We start from the raw sequence: 15680 nt of genomic DNA, 5'->3' as shown, positions 1-15680 counted from the left end.
TTTACGCAGGTGGATGGGTGGGGAGCCATTCCCCAAAAATGTCCCATCGCTGCACACCAGCTCACACATCATAAAAATGGGCTTCCAAACAGAGCCCCAGTGACCTCCGCTGATAGACTGCTTTGGATGCTGGCTGACAAGGTTAATTGACTCACCTTGGGCCACCAGCTTTCTCCCAGGACACGTTATTTTCCTCAGTCAGACTTGACTAATGGTAAGCCTTTGAGAACGGCACTTCCAGAAACGAAGGGCCTGCTGAGAGAGCTGTTAGTCATCCCTATCTGGGAGAGAAGGGACGGCTGCTCTCACAGCTCCTGCGTCTCTGCAGTGACGGGGGACTCAGAGACTCAGAGACTCAAAGACTTCGTCTCTGCTCTCCGAGAACAGGGCCGTGGGGAGGCTGTGCTGAACCCGGCCTCTCCTCTTCCTCTGCCTCTTCCTCTTCGAGGAGAGCTAAGGGCAGGTCTGTGTGTTTCTGAAGTGCCAGCTCTCTGCTCTCTCCGTAGAGAAATCGTGGTTTTGTTTTTAAAAGCTGTTTATTTTTAAGAAGTAATGACTAATAAGCCCCCCTGCATTTTTCTAATGATGTCTGACATGTTTTATTTTGGCAAATAGCTGGAGCTATTTGCTTCCCCTGACGGATGATCTGGCCCCGTGTCTGAGAGAGCTGTGAAGCAGGCTCTGAATGCCTGGCAGGAGCTATCCTCACTCTGTGACAGCGTAGTGCTCCCTGCCTGTGGGCACGAAAAAATCCCAGAGCACATTTTGGAGAATGTCATGGCTGGATTTCACCTTAGGAAGCTCTTCCTCTATGGTTTTAGTACGGTTTCTCATATTCTTTCCAAATCTTTGTCTGCTTTTCCATGGCAATGAGGACATCTCCCGAGAAGGTATTGAATGCGGTACCCAAGTGTGCAATCCAGTGCTGGGAAATGGCTAGGGCTGTACCCAACTGGGTGTATCGTCTGTCCTACACAGGCATGTGAGAGCATCACCCCACGGCTTCTCTTTGATCCTGATATATCTGCAGAAGGAAGGAAGCAGCCTTGCTCCAAACACCTCTTCACACAAAGTACAGTGTCATCTTGCATTTCTGTGTAACTCGTAGCTCTCTTCAATCAAAGTTTTGAGCTCGTTCTGTGGTCCACAGGTTCCTTTGCTGGAATTTCCTATTAATTAGCAAAATACCTGCCCTCCAGAAAAACTGGCAGTCATCTGCCTGTCCGAGGTACCTGAATTTCTGCCAAACTGTCCATCTCGTGCCTTCTTTGCATAATGCACTCTATTACCGTGCATGCTTAATACGGCATCATTGTCTGGGAAATGGCATTTGCCTTTTGCCTTGACAGGCGTTTGACAGTATCTCACCACCTTTCCTATTATTTCCCCGTCACAAGTTTTACCCGTAATGAGGCTGAGAATAGGGGCTGCTTTGCACTTATCACAGACGTTGTCACAAATAAACTTCTCCCTGGCTTCTTGGAAAGACCCACCAGCACCGGGTGGTGTGGCTGTCACTGCCGGGTCTCTCCAGGATCGCGGCGCTCTGATGATCAGCAGAGTCCTGCGGTGCTGCAGGAGGATGCGTCTCTGCAAAGCAAAGGAGTTTCTGCAGGAGGAACGGCTCCTCTGATATTTTCACTCTCTGTACTATTCGTGCAGGTGTTAATGACTCAGTTTTTGTTCCTAAGCTGTGATTTTCTGTGCTTTTTGCTAGAGCCCATATGTGATGAAAGAGGGCACCTCCCAGGTTGGTTAAAATTCTTTTTTTGAGAGAGAGACATGTATTAGCTTGCTTACCAAATATGTAGTGTTACTTACCAAAAGTAAAAATAACATTAAATTTAATATCTCTCCTGTTTTTAAAACACTCTAGGCAAATTCTCAGTCAAGAGCTAATTACAATTTCAGCTTCAGAAATTTTCTGTTTCTTCTTCCATCAACAGAATTGACCTTGTAGGGGACATACAGAGAGGGTGATGATGTTGACAGGTGCTGAAATTAACAGCAGATTCCCAAGAGCATTTCCTACACATTTTTCAGTAAAAGAAAACCAGAAACAAAAAGCATTAAAACCTTTTAGAAGCCAGAATATTTATTCCAACCCCATCAAAGGTCTCCTAATTCAGAACACACCACGTAGCTTATTGATTGCACTACAGAGCCTGTAATTTTCTTCAGACTACAAAAAGTTGTGAATAACCGAGGGCACAAGAAATTTTGCTTGATGATGCACTGCTGGTTGAAGTCAGATGTGAAACGGCTCTCAGCTTCCTGTTGTCACGTGTAAAACATTACATAAAGCCTAAGGGAAAATGCATGTTTGCTTTTCTCAGAATTTAGGGTTAAGAAGCTGCTGAAACAATACTTTTTAACTCATGCTTGTATACAAATTTAGAGAGATTTCCCTTTTTAATGATAGACCAGATACATGTCGTCTCGGTGACAGATAGCTAAGGCTCCTGGCTGGTACAATAATGTTTGTCAAATAAATGGCAGCGGAAAAGGGCTTGCAGTAGTCTCTCTGCCAACAAAATGTGTTTTGCCAGCCCTGTAGGTGGCTGACGGCCGGCAGCTCCGAATGGGGACAGTTATACAATAATAACTCGGCTCTATCACGGGCGATGCTCGTCTATGCAAATGTCGCTGTAATGAATCCAATTAGGTTTCTCTGCATGCAGAAATAAGCTGAACTAGCTGCATCTAATCTGGCTGGCTAGAGGACCGGGGGGCACGGCTGCCGGGGGGCACACAAAGCTGGCAGAGCCCAGCCTGGATGCTCCCAGAGCCGGGGGCTGGCGACACGGGGAGCACCAGGGGACAGCACGGCGGCAACCCTGCGTAGTAAATAATTATCCATTTTGTATATTCAAGCATCTATTTTTCACTTTTGCTAAGGTTAGGTTATTGCTTTCTCTTGGGACAGGTAATCATGAAAACCCTCTGTCACTCTTTTTGGGTGTTTCCAGCAAATTTCCCGAGTGCAGCAGAGGACAGATGCTGCTGCGCGCTGAGGCTGCTTGTGCAGCCGTCGTGAATGAAACGTTTCCGCACTTAATGAAGGAGGGGGTGTCACTTATTAAAGAAGTTTTCCTTTGGGGCCTCCTGAATATTCATGACGTGCCGGTTCCTGCTGATCAATGTTTCTGCTGCCTCGATTAATCAGCTGATCCTGCCAAGAGGTTAAATGGGCTGCAGCGCTGCCAGCAAGCGGCCGGCAGCAGGGGAAGGGGCGCAGGGTGCTTGCCATGGGACGTGGAGAAGAGAAGAAGACCCATCTGCCATGGCTTTGCCTTGTGTAACAGCCTTCGTGTCACCTAACCTGATAATCACACAATTGGGGTTTTAGGCCAGGCAGTGAAAAGTGGGTAAACCCTGCAGGGATCTGAGTAAACACAGGTAAACTCCATTTAGCCGCACTGACACCGCTGGCCCTGATTCTCAATGAACAGATTGCCTTAAAATCATGAGGATTTCTGTGTGATATGTTGGTGCTCATTTTTGTTTGTCTCCCAAGCTGGGGATTTGCCCAATTCATATGCCAAAAGCAACAATGCATTCCCAGGGCACGCCGGAGCAATTTCACGGCTCTCCTGCACCCATTGGAGGTTCCCGCCCTGCCAAGAGGTCCTCTCGATGTACCCAGCACAGGTACTGTCAGTCCCACGGTTGGATTTGTCTCCTTCACACCATCAGGGCAGCTGAGTTTTCCGTGGCCTGGCTGCGTGCTTGCAGGGCACAGCATCTCCACCTCTGATGTTTCGTGGCACATCTCGTCCCAGCTTCTGGGTGGTTTAGCTCGTCTTTGCAGGTGAAATGGAAACACATGGGAGATTCATACCTGGCTGCGGGGGACCAGCTGAGGAGGTAAGAAGCCGCCTTTCACAGTCTTGAATGTTGAATGCCCCTTCCAAGTCTGGCTCTGCTGGGCACCATTGGAACTGCTCAACTACAGGGCATGGCTGGCTGTGCCAGTCTGCCCTACAGCCAGCTCCCCAGGCCCAAATCCCCCTGGCTTACTTCAGCCTGACACTGAATTTGTTATGCAGGTTTCGTTATTTGGTGTGGATGAAAGCAGACATACCCCTGCCTGCTGGTCAGCCACAAGGTGCAGTGGGAATCCAGCGGTCAGAGGCCAGAGACCTGTGATCCCCCTTTATACGGTTAAATTGCTTCCCTATACATCGCACCATAATTTATCCTATCAGCTTTCCTATTCCCACGATGCAATTTTCTAATGGCTTAATTATTTTATCCATATGCTAAACATGTGCTAAGCAGGATCCTGTCGTTAGCAGCTGTTGACCTGTAAACCTGAGATGCAAGGAAGAGAGCCCAAGGAGTGCACTCCAAAGAAATGATGCACTCACTGCTGCAGACTGAAAGGAATTTTACCTTTAATCTTGAACACATGATGAAAGGAGTAGAAAAAGGACAAAGTAATACTGCTAAGGCAAAAGACTTTCTATAAGGCTTCAGTAGTAAACTTCTGATAACAGACATGAGAGTGGGAATTATAGCTGAAAGCTCTCAATCCTACCTTAAAGATCACTCTGTGATAAGGTGGCAAGTTCTCCAGCAGGGGAGAAATCTTGCCTGAACTTACCTGGGCTCTAAGAAAGCTCCCAGGCCATCTGCAGATAGGAATTTTCCCTTGAACATGAGCTCAGATATGGGTTGAGTTTTTCTTTCATTATCATATCTCCGATAACAAATGATCCTTATCTTTTTAAAGCCAGCAGCTATACCTCCTTGCTGTTTGCAGTCCAGATTCTTTCTGTTCATCCAGCAGACAGAACATCATGGTTTATCTCCCACTTCTGACACGCCAGCCTCCAATGCTTTCCTGTTACTTTTCCTGTTAATAATATATCCTATTAGCCTAAATTAATATGGTTGAAGTCGGGAGGAGATTTGTGGTAATATTTATTCATCTTGTTCTATCTCTTTTAGTTTAAATTATTTCAAAATTATTTTCCAAAATCTAACACATTGTGTCACACAATAATAGTTAAGGTTATTCATGAAGTGTGTACAACAATATGTACAGCTCATGTATGTCTTCTAATGTCTTATGTAGACATTTCCTAGTGTACATGTCCTGCTCAAGACAGCACCACAGTTGTCTTGTCTAGACCTTTATCATCTCTTTGAAGGACCACAGACAGGCATCACTTCTAACAGCTTCCCTGTCACTCTCTCAAGCAAATCACTACTTCATTTGTGCAGATACATCAATAAGACTTCACAATTTTAGGGCTTTGGAGCACCGCTTTTACCTGTCATGTAACCCTCGATCAATGTTACCAGCTGTTTAAAGTCTTCCCAACAAGGAGTCACTGTCTACCTTTCTTCACCTGGCCACCGTCACTGCTGAAGAAGTTCTCCATTGGAGTGGGACATTGGCACATACCCTGGCATCTAGTCCCTAGAAGAACTGGAAAGACAATGGCAAGAAAGGCAGATTAGCCTCCCCAAATGAAGTTTGCAATTTAATATGCAGTTGCTATTACATACTGAGTGTTTGTAATAGAAGTCTAATTGGAATTCATAAATTGCTTGCAGACAGCTTCCCAAAAGATTACTTATCATCAATCTGCCAGTATAAATGACTGACCAAGGTACACGGAAAGTTGGCATAAGATATAAAAATCAATCTTATATCCCTTTCATCAGGCTTGGTGGCACAATCTGACAATTTTCCACAGAAAATCAATAGCAATAATAGATGTCTCATTAGCGGCCTTCTCAGTGTTGCTGATCTGGCTTCTTTTGTAGGACAAAAATGTTGGCTGGAGTATTTTTTCTTTCACAGACACTTTCAAGGGATCTGGAAATATCAGAAATGAGCTAATTGTCCAAATTACCATTAGAAGATTTCTTCAGAAAACATCCAGTCTACTTTACAAGGATCCGGGCTAACTTTCCAGGGCCTAGTTCTGTAGCTCAGCGTCTGCTTTCTCGCAGAAATAATTTTCTGTCCAGAATCTGGCATTGCAATTCTCTTGAGCCTTTTCTAGGAAACTGATGATAAAATGAACAAAATTATTTTCCCTCTTTGCTCTATTAAAGACCCACTCAGCCCCATCAGCAGATGCTTCTTACAAGCTAACAAAGGGCAAACCAACCTTCTTCTTCCCATGCGGCTGAGCCAGGCGGGGAAGCTTTCAGGCAGGGCTGTGTACCCTCAGCTTTGCCATCATTGCTGTTCCTCCAAAGGGGGTTTCCTTCCTCTGGCCTGGCGCTGTGGACAGACTGTCCTGCCACCGACCTTGGTCAGCACCTCCTTTGCCCTGCTGCACAGTGCCTGTCCTTGGAGAATCTTCTTGTACGGAGCTGGTTGAACCATGAAATGTGTAACTGCACTGAGGAGCTCGTTGCTATCAGATTGAAGAAAGATCTTTGAAGAACAGGCTGATGCTGTTCAGCACTGCTCAACAACAGAAAACACACTGGTGTGATACCAGTGCTGTTCTAGCCACAAGTGCAGAGCACAGCACTGTGTGGGCTGCTGTGGGGAAAGCTAACTCCATCCCAGCCAGACCCAGTGCATTTGGCTGGCAGACAGACATGTCATCTTGCACGGGAGGTGCGAAGAAAATCACCTGAGATTTTTCAGGATCTTCCTATTGCTCTTTCAGCCTCCCCATGGGATAATAACAAAACAGAAAATTCTCTGCTTTAAGATCTTGTCTTAACCAACCTGTACATGCTATCTTGGAAGAACAGCAATTGCTCCACTAGGTTAACAGTTTCAAACAGATGCTGCTTCTTTACCTGCTGTCCAGAGCTGCTTATGAGCAACACATTGGCAATAACTCTACTTGCATGAAGAGGAAAACAGCCATGTGTCCACAAAAGAATCTCCTTGTTTATCCAGATACAAATCAGAGCTACTGATGGGATCCCCAAGTGCCGTTTAGTGGGAGAATCCTCTCCATCAGCTTTTATTTTACAGAGAGCCCTTCCTTTATTGGTTACGCACACCATGCTCAGAGCAGTGCACAAGAGCAGTCTCACCCACTGAGCCTGGGCTGCGGAGCTGCCCAGTGCTGCAGAGGCTCCACAGCCAGACAGGGCATTATTATTTATTGTATTGTATTGTATTGTATTGTATTGTACTGTATTCCATTCCATTCCATTCTATGGAGCAGGGCACCCATCTCCCAGCTTTTTGAAAACTGGATTGTTCACAGGCAAATGGCTTCTCCCACAGTGGAGAAGGCACGTGCTCCTTTTTGTGTACATCTCTTGAACCACCCTCTGCACAGGCAACAGCAATTATATTTACTATGCTAATCCTTGGCCAGTCTCTTCCATGATTTGGTGAGGAATGACAGAGGTATCATGATGAGTTGCTACACTTGCTTCTGAGCTAGCATTTGCTGCAAGAAATGGAAGCATTTGTACCTCTAGTGCTCGGCATACTCAGGTAGGGTTACATACACATCGTGATTTGAAGATCACCTCTGAAAACAATAAAAATAAATTAAAGTTGTTTGGAAAAGGCTCTTTTTCACAATGATAACACAGACTTTTTAACTTGGGTGGTTTAAAGGCTCCCCAGAAGGTTGCGTTGGAGTGGGTGCAGCAGTGAGTGGCTCTGCTGGGGGGGACAGTTGGGTCTTAGCAAAGACCAGCTCTGCATCTGAGGTACGGATACGGGTGGTCAGCACCCTGGCCTGGACGCCTGTCAGTGAGCTCAGTGCTGGGAGAGCGAGGACAAAAATGCACAGATTATTGTCAGTTTATTTTAAAACGCTCCTGCCTCTCTCAGCGGACACGGTTGCTGCAGGGCACGCAGCAGGGCCTCAGCCAAGGTCACCCAGCAGAGCATCACGAGAGGGGAGCAGAGCGGGGGCACGGCACCTCCCCGCATCACTGTCTGATTGCTGCCTTCACAGGGCTGGAGACCTTCTCGACCTACATAAACTGTCTGAATTTCGAATTTCACTGACAAATTGAACATCCTCACCAACAGCGCTTCTGAAGCTCAAGTCCTCAAATCTTTTTTCCATTTCCTGCTCGATCATGTGTATGCACCAGGCAGTGGCTGCCCCATTTTCACCTCACATCGGTGCATGTCTGGGATGACCGCAATATTTCCGAGGAATATAAGGCTGTTATATTTTCCCAGCTGGGAATCAAGGGCAGAGCATCAAGCTACTGGTAAAGAAGGGCTCCCTGAGAGGCCGCATTCTCCTGTTCCCCAGCAGCTCTCAGCAGAATAAGCCAAAGAGATTTCCAGGGAAATGAATGCAGTACCACTCCACTTTCCCTGTTTGCCTCCAAAACTCCTGTTCACAGCTATTTTTTTAAGGGGGTCGTAACCTGCCAAGGATTCAAGGATGCTTCTGCAAGGGCAGTGGAGTTAGAGGAGAGGGGAAGACCCAGGAGCAAGTGCGGAGAAGCAGGACCCCTGTGTGGCTGTCCCATGGCTGCATCAGTCTCCTTTTTCCTTAGTAGATGCTATGGGATGCCAGTGGTGGCTGATTTTCTCACCTTGTCCTCAGGAAGCAAAGAGAGCAACACACCTTACCTGGAGTAGGAAGAAAGGATAGGGCATTGCAATGGGAAACCTGCTGGCTGCGATGTACAGAGTAGGAGGAACCAGAGAAGAAAAGTTACTGCAGTTTACAGCTTACAGACCAGGCAGTAATTTGTAAGGCATTTTCATATCCTTCAGTGCAAAGGCATGCATATGCGACACCCAGTCAGGAATATAAATGGTAAAAATAATTAGGAAGGTAAGACGTGTAGTTTCAGTAACACTATTTAAAAACAATAACAACCTCGATTTAATCCCAAAAGTTCTGTGGTCAATCCTGATATTTCATTTCTAAGCATTCTTGAGAGAGAATTTTAAAAGCTCATTGACTAATTCACTGCCTTCTATTTCAGGAGAGCCTTGAGAGATGCTGCTAATGAAGACAAATGAAGGAAAAGGAACTTGACCCTGGAGTATGAAATTTTGCTCATTAACTCGTGCTTCCAATTGGCTGATTGATATTATTTTGATGTAGATGGGGTAATTAATGACAGGAAGTAATGCAGCAGGATATGAGTTGTGTGGAATGCACTTCAGTCAATCTACCTTTTATTATGTCTTGGTTTATTTATGTGCACTACATTTGTTATGCCACTGCCCGATGCAGTCACCACCTTCATTCGGAATTTCCTTTACTTAATTGTTTTCTTTGTTCTTTTATGCTATTTTGGGAATTTTTTGTTTATGTTTCTGTATGTAATTTCCTAGTCTGTTTTTAGTAGTATGAGGATGCACTTTCCTGGCCATAAGGAATGTGAAACATTCAGCATGTGAAACATTTCTTACAATAGAAATTGCCATCGACACAAGCTATACTTCCTTCCTACTTCATTGGACAGGCTATTGGTATTGCCAGTAAATTACTTGTCACGAATCTCCTCTGTACTCTCACTTACATTATTTCTTTGTCCCAGAAGGAAATCAGCAAAATCTGAAATTTTTAACCCTTTTTTTTTTTTTTTTTGGAGTGGGATGCGGTGCAAAAGGGTATGCCAGAACTTTTTAAAACTACACATGCTCCTGGGAAGGAAGTTGTCCTATGGTTTGAGCCAAAGGATTTTAAAACAGTAAAATACCACTGTGCTTATGATTTAGCTTCTTGATGTGTGAATAATGCATGTCACCAAAGAAAAAGATGAGCTAAAAATACTGAGTAATGTGAATTGACCCTTGGAACGATCCTATAAATGTTTATGCATGTGAATAATTTTACACAAGCTTACTAAGGTGATAAGAGAATATGCCCAAGAAAAGTCATTGACCTGAATGTTTGTTTGAAGGATCAGGCTGTCATTATGAATATGTTTACCCAGATCCCTTAAAGAAAACTTGTGTGATCACGTTTTGTGTGTCTATCAACCTGTCTTTTGCCTCCTGAACCTTTGGATCCTTTGGTGTAAACCTGGTACTTATACTTGAGATCATACAATGAAGCTTCTTATATAGTACGTGACTTAAAAAATAATAACATTTTAACAAAGAATAATGTTATTTTATGCAGGATGCAAAGCAGAACATTGAAGAAAGAGCCAAAAATTGGTGCTTACATCTTGGTGCTACATGGCAGTTGCCTATGTGTACATCTCCAAATCCAGGGAACTGGGACAGCTCGTTTGTGAGTGAGGGAGAGGAAAATGACCTCACATGTCCTGTAAAGAAAAGCGTTCAGGTGAGCAATTATCAGACAATAGCTGATGCTCTGGAATTTCCTCTGACAATGGCAATTTGTTCTCTTGCATGTTCTCACGGCATTAAAAGAGAAGTTGGGAGGACCAGGTACTCCGGCCTACTGAGAGTGACAGTGTGGTGGTTCAGGAGTGCGTTGCCTTTAGATTACAAAAGTAACTTTTGCCATTCCAGACTGCCCCATCCTGCTCAGGTCAACCACAAACATCCTCCGGAGGATGAACATACTCTGGGACATAAAAATGAGATTGTAACTCCTGGAGACACCCAGTGCTGGCACCAGGGTCTTGGCTAGGTACAGAGTGACTGAGTGACTGCTCATCACTCTCCTATACCTAGACATGGCATTCAGTTGTTGTCTTAGACCATGACGCAGTGCTTCACCCCAGAACTGTCTGCATCCCTCACTTTTTATAAATGAAAAAACGTTAGGAAGAAAAAAAATCTCCCTTTAAAATGATTTAATCCATTGGAATATCCTCAGACTGATTCACATATAGGCTCAGAAACGGATCATTAAATGATCTCATTCTTTAGCCTGTTTCAAGGAGCTAATAACTCCTTTAAAGTTCATAATATAATACCCTTATAATGAATATTACTCTGTGTGGGCTATTTTTATGTGATAATAACAACCTGAAGGGAAAGTTCATCATGGTGGAAATATATAATGTAGCTAAGAGAAAGAAAGCTCTCACTCTCTCCAGTGAGAACTGCAGAAAGGATGAAGCAGAGAAGTTTTATCGTTCAGCATTTACTGAAAACATGTTGACTGTTTGTTTGAAACGAGGGGAATGGCCAGCCAGCTGGCAGCCTTCTGAAAGCCTGCGTGTCTCTTCTGAGCAGATGGTGCAAAGCAGAACCTGAACACAAAGACTTCTTGGTTTGTCTTAGGTGCTCAGAAATTTGCTTCAAGGCACAAATGTGGACTGCTCTACGACCACTGCCACTGCTGTCAGAGAAATAGTTAGGGTAGGAAGCATTTTAACATGGGGAAGAGAGCATTTCGTACAAAGCATTTGTTTTCCTATTGAAATAAACCTGGTTCTGTGATCTCTGTGCCCCAGCACCAAATCCAATAAAAACTCTACCCCTCTGGTAGACTTTGCTGTCTCTTCCAGCTTCTCCTGCTCCCCTCCACCCTCCCAGAGCACCCGTCTTTCCCATTCCCTACAATCTCCACGCCATGATCTGCCCTCATTTATTCTCTGTAACTCAAACTCATCCCATCTCCTTCGAATCAGAACTCTCATTTTACTTTTTCTCCTTTTCTTCTCTAATGATCATTTATGAGTTAACTTATTGTTGTGGTTTAACCCGGCTGGCAGCTAAACACCACACAGCCGTTCGCTCACCCTCCCCCCTCCCTCTCTGGGATGGGGGAGAGAAACGGGAAAGTGAAGCCTGTGAGTTCAGATAAAGACAGTTTATTAAGACAGGAATATAATAATAACAATAATAATAATAGTGATAATGATAATAGTATTAACAATAATAATGTGTAAGAAACAAGTGATGCACAATGCAATTGCTCACCACCCGCTGACCGATGCCCAGCCTATCCCCGAGCAGCCGGCCCCCCCACCCCGGCCAGCCACCCCTATATATTGTTTAGCATGACGCCAGATGGTATGGAATACCCCTTTGGCCAGTTTGGGTCAGCTGTCCTGGGTCTGTCCCCTCCCAGCTCCTGCTGCACCCCCAGCCTGCTCGCTGGCAGGACAGAGCGAGAAGCCGAAAAGTCCTTGGCCTGGTGTAAACACTGCTCTGCAACAATTAAAACATCAGCATGTTATCAGCGCTCTTCTCATCCTAATCCAAAACACAGCACCCTACCAGCTACTAGGAGGGAAAATTAACTCTGTCCTAACTGGAACCAGGACACTTATGCACATTAGAGCTTATGTGAAGATAATAAATGTTCTGGGATAATTACTGCTGTAAACTGTCCTGGTTATAACCCCCTCAGAAGTGCAGGCCAATTGCTGAAACTTTATATTATATGATCTGGAAACATGAAGCTCCCATGGCCAACTATTGATCTCTTTAGGTAATCAGTCTGATGGATGTAAAGGCTGTAGTTAAAACTCTGTGGCATTTCTGACTTTTTGTCAGAAATGCTAAAATTATTGTTGATAATTGGCCACTCTCTTTTAAGAGTGGGATTCACTGTCTGCTGTTTCTGTAGTAAGAAAATACCTGTAATCAGGCAGACCTCATTGCTCATAACACCCCTAGTCCCGGCACAGCAGCCTGATGTTTAACAGGAAAAACACTGATTTCTCCAGGAACTGAAGCCACTGCTCTGCCAGAGGCACAAATGCTTAGAAACTGGACTAGGTAACAGAGCTCCCCCTAATGTTGTTTTGATATCATACATCCCCCAGGCAGGCCAGGCAGGCGAGGGGGGTTCGGGTGCTCAGGGTGATGTACCTGGACGAGGAGACTCTGCTACCAGCCCCAAAGGTGCTGGCTTGGCCCACTCTTAATGCTGGGCCCTGTCTGAGTTTAATGATCACTCCTGCTGCTAAGGCCCCTAGGAAAAGGTCTTCATAGCTCCTCAGGTTGCTAACTATAAAACTGGAACAAAGTAGAAGCTGTATTTCTAGCCCACCTCTAAGGATTAAAGGCAAATTCCATTCACTGACATGCCAGAGGTCCTTCACTACTGAAGGTCCCAGGGTTATGGCTCAGGTAGAGTTTTTCAGCTGCTCTGTTAGTCTTTGAGTGCAGCTTTATGTAATGTTTCTTTAATCTGCCTCGAGTATCTCAGGCAGGATGGCTGCTTTTATTATAACCAGAGAGCCCCATGGCAGATCCTGGTAGCTTTTTTTCCCCTTTTTTTTTCTTCATTTTTCCTTTTTAAACTTCCATCCACAAAAAGATATGGAAAAGGTTGTTGTTTATGGGGAATAAAATCCACCATCTTACATGTACTCAAGCACCTATCTCAAATGCTCAGTGAAAAACTTTGACAATCCTTTAATAGACAGAGGTTATTTAATGGAGTACGCCTGTTTCCATGCAAAGGTCCAAAAGCTTACGAAAGCCCAGAAGTCAGATGTGGCACAGATGAATTTAAGAAATGCGTGTATCTTGTCGGGTGGGTGACATTCTGGGTGGGTTTTGAGGCTGGGTTGGGTAAATGAGGGGAGTTACACTGCCTGTTGGCAGAGCTTGATCTGAAATACTGTTGCAATGTGAGAAATACCGCAGAGACTTTTTAAGAAAAGCCCAAAAGAAATGACTCGGGGTAGAAGCACCACACCCCAGCCAAATGTCCCTGCTGTGTCCCATACAGAGGAGGGATGCCGTGGGGCTCAGTTAGCGCAACCCCACTGGGACTAAGCATCCTCAGCTGAAGAAAATGTGCAACAAATTCTGGATGCTAATCTTAGCATTAATATTTTGAGTAAACATGACAATATGGGACCTACCAAAAGGAGACCAGACAAGTTTTTAAAAGACTTATCTGACTTTGTGTGACTTGAGAGCAAAATCTGAACTGAAGCTGGAGATGAGGGAATCTTGAGTGGAAGAACTGGTGTTGCTTATTCCCTTGGATTTATCTGTCATGATAAAAAGGGTGTTTAAGCATTTATAGTTCTTTCAGATTAATTTCTAAACTGGTTTTGCAAAGTAGAAAAGACTCTCTGGTAAGATTTATAATCAACATCAGGGCAAAGGTTCACGTTGTGACTTTAACACCCCCTAAGTGTGTTTATGTGGATGCCTGCAGATGAATACCCACCCTGACAAGTCCTACCTACAACTCAGAGCAAGTTCTCACAAGGGACTATTCAACTTGCTCTGTTGCCCTTTGGAGCACCCTCATCTCCAGCAGTACTGCCAGGATCCATGAAGTTATTGTAAGGGAATTGCAAGCTTATCATTAGCTGCAACCTTTGTCACAGGAAAAACTTTGATAGGACTCTTAGAAAAGGCTATCTGATGAGAGAAAGGCATCTGATGAGAGAAAAAATCTGTCCAAATGGGAATTTTTTTATGGAGAGGTTTGAACACTATGGCCTGAGGAAAGATGCAAAAGGTGTGAACAAATCAAAGGGTAAAATAAGTGCTATAAAATCTTGTCTTGCAAACATTACACCAGGGATCCCAGATATTACTTTTCCTTAACACTCGCATTTTTCCTCTGTCAGTGCTTTCAATGTGATCTAATGCTGCACATCCTGAAAGGTCACTGGTTGTAGGTGGATTTATATAGTCCTATATTTCAAATAGAAATACACCCTTGAACTTTGTGTGTTTGCCCCTTTATATGTCTTCAGGAAATTCTAGAAGTGAAATACTAATGGGTAACACAAATCCTGTGTTAGCCCAATCCAGGGAAAGAAAGGCTGAAAGTGGATATGTGCAAAATGTAAATGGTATCTGCAAAGTGAACAGTTCTCCATGTCCACTGTGCTGGCACAAGAAAAACAGGTACACGCTGCAAGGGATGGCAAGGTCAGGGGACAGGGGTCAGGCTGCTTGGGAAGGGTGTGGAAGCTCACCCATAAAGGGACTGTGAGAAATGATTTAATCCAGGAACACTAAGTATAAATTCAATGTGCATTTGAGTGACAAAAGTGAGAACAGCAGGGCAAGGATTTAGAGAAATAATGATTTTCAAAACTGACACAGAGGTACAGACATGGAAAAAGATGAACTGAGCACCATAGCCTCAGGGCTAGACAAAATTGACTGGCACTAAACCCAAGGATGAATAAGAAATTCTGGGACATAAATCTATTTCAATGCTATAACTCACCAGGATCTAGAGAACTGTGCACTAATTTTAACATTGTTGGCAATCTGGTATTCTTTGATGTTGAAAGAAAATTTCCTATGAAACAGAACTAGCTAACGGGGCCCTTTTGCCTCTGGGATAAAAAGGAAGGGAGAAGCAGTATAGAAAAGATTAAAAATGATGCGGGGAAAGCTATGAAAGGCACCAGGAAGCCCAGCTAAAGACCAGACTATGCAAATGCAGACCAGATGTAAAATGAGAAGTGGTGGCATGGAGGATGACAGGTGTTGCACAGAGATGAATAGCTCCTGGGAAGATTAAGAGTGGCCGCTGCTTACAAAAAAGAAAAAAAAAAAAAGGCATGCAGGGTGCTGGTGAATTCTAAAGATGTGGGAAATGAATATGAAATGACAGGGAAAGGAAGTCAGTGAAGAAGATAACTAAGAGGAAAAGGGAAAAGGAATGAGGGGAAGAAGAAAGAACTATGAGATTTCAAACATTTACTATCATAAGTTCTCTCTTCACAATATAAAGTGCCATTACCTGAACCATCAGAAGACAGGAAAAGAAGGGAGATAGCAAAGATGGAGAATCACCAGGAATTTGCAAGACTTGAAGGAGACAAGAATTTACAAAAGACTTGAAGGGTTCAGATGGCAAGAAACGGAGGATGGGGAGAGGTGGTGGACTGGCAAA

General features: G+C 44.3%; 1 long non-coding RNA gene across 1 annotated transcript; it reads right to left on the bottom strand.

Moving 5' to 3' along the window:
- Positions 1-1895: 1895 nt before the first annotated feature.
- Positions 1896-8420, bottom strand: LOC106048097 (uncharacterized). The gene is made up of 3 exons (XR_010829104.1): positions 5868-8420; positions 5348-5437; positions 1896-4858 (listed from the first exon to the last, which is right to left on the bottom strand). It is a non-coding gene; the product is annotated as an uncharacterized lncRNA (long non-coding RNA).
- Between the last annotated feature and the right edge of the window lie 7260 nt (positions 8421-15680).

The sequence above is a fragment of the Anser cygnoides genome, chromosome 2 (assembly GCF_040182565.1).
Source record: "Anser cygnoides isolate HZ-2024a breed goose chromosome 2, Taihu_goose_T2T_genome, whole genome shotgun sequence".
Taxonomy (NCBI): Eukaryota; Metazoa; Chordata; class Aves; order Anseriformes; family Anatidae; genus Anser; species Anser cygnoides.
This window is presented reverse-complemented; position numbering and strand designations above follow the sequence as displayed.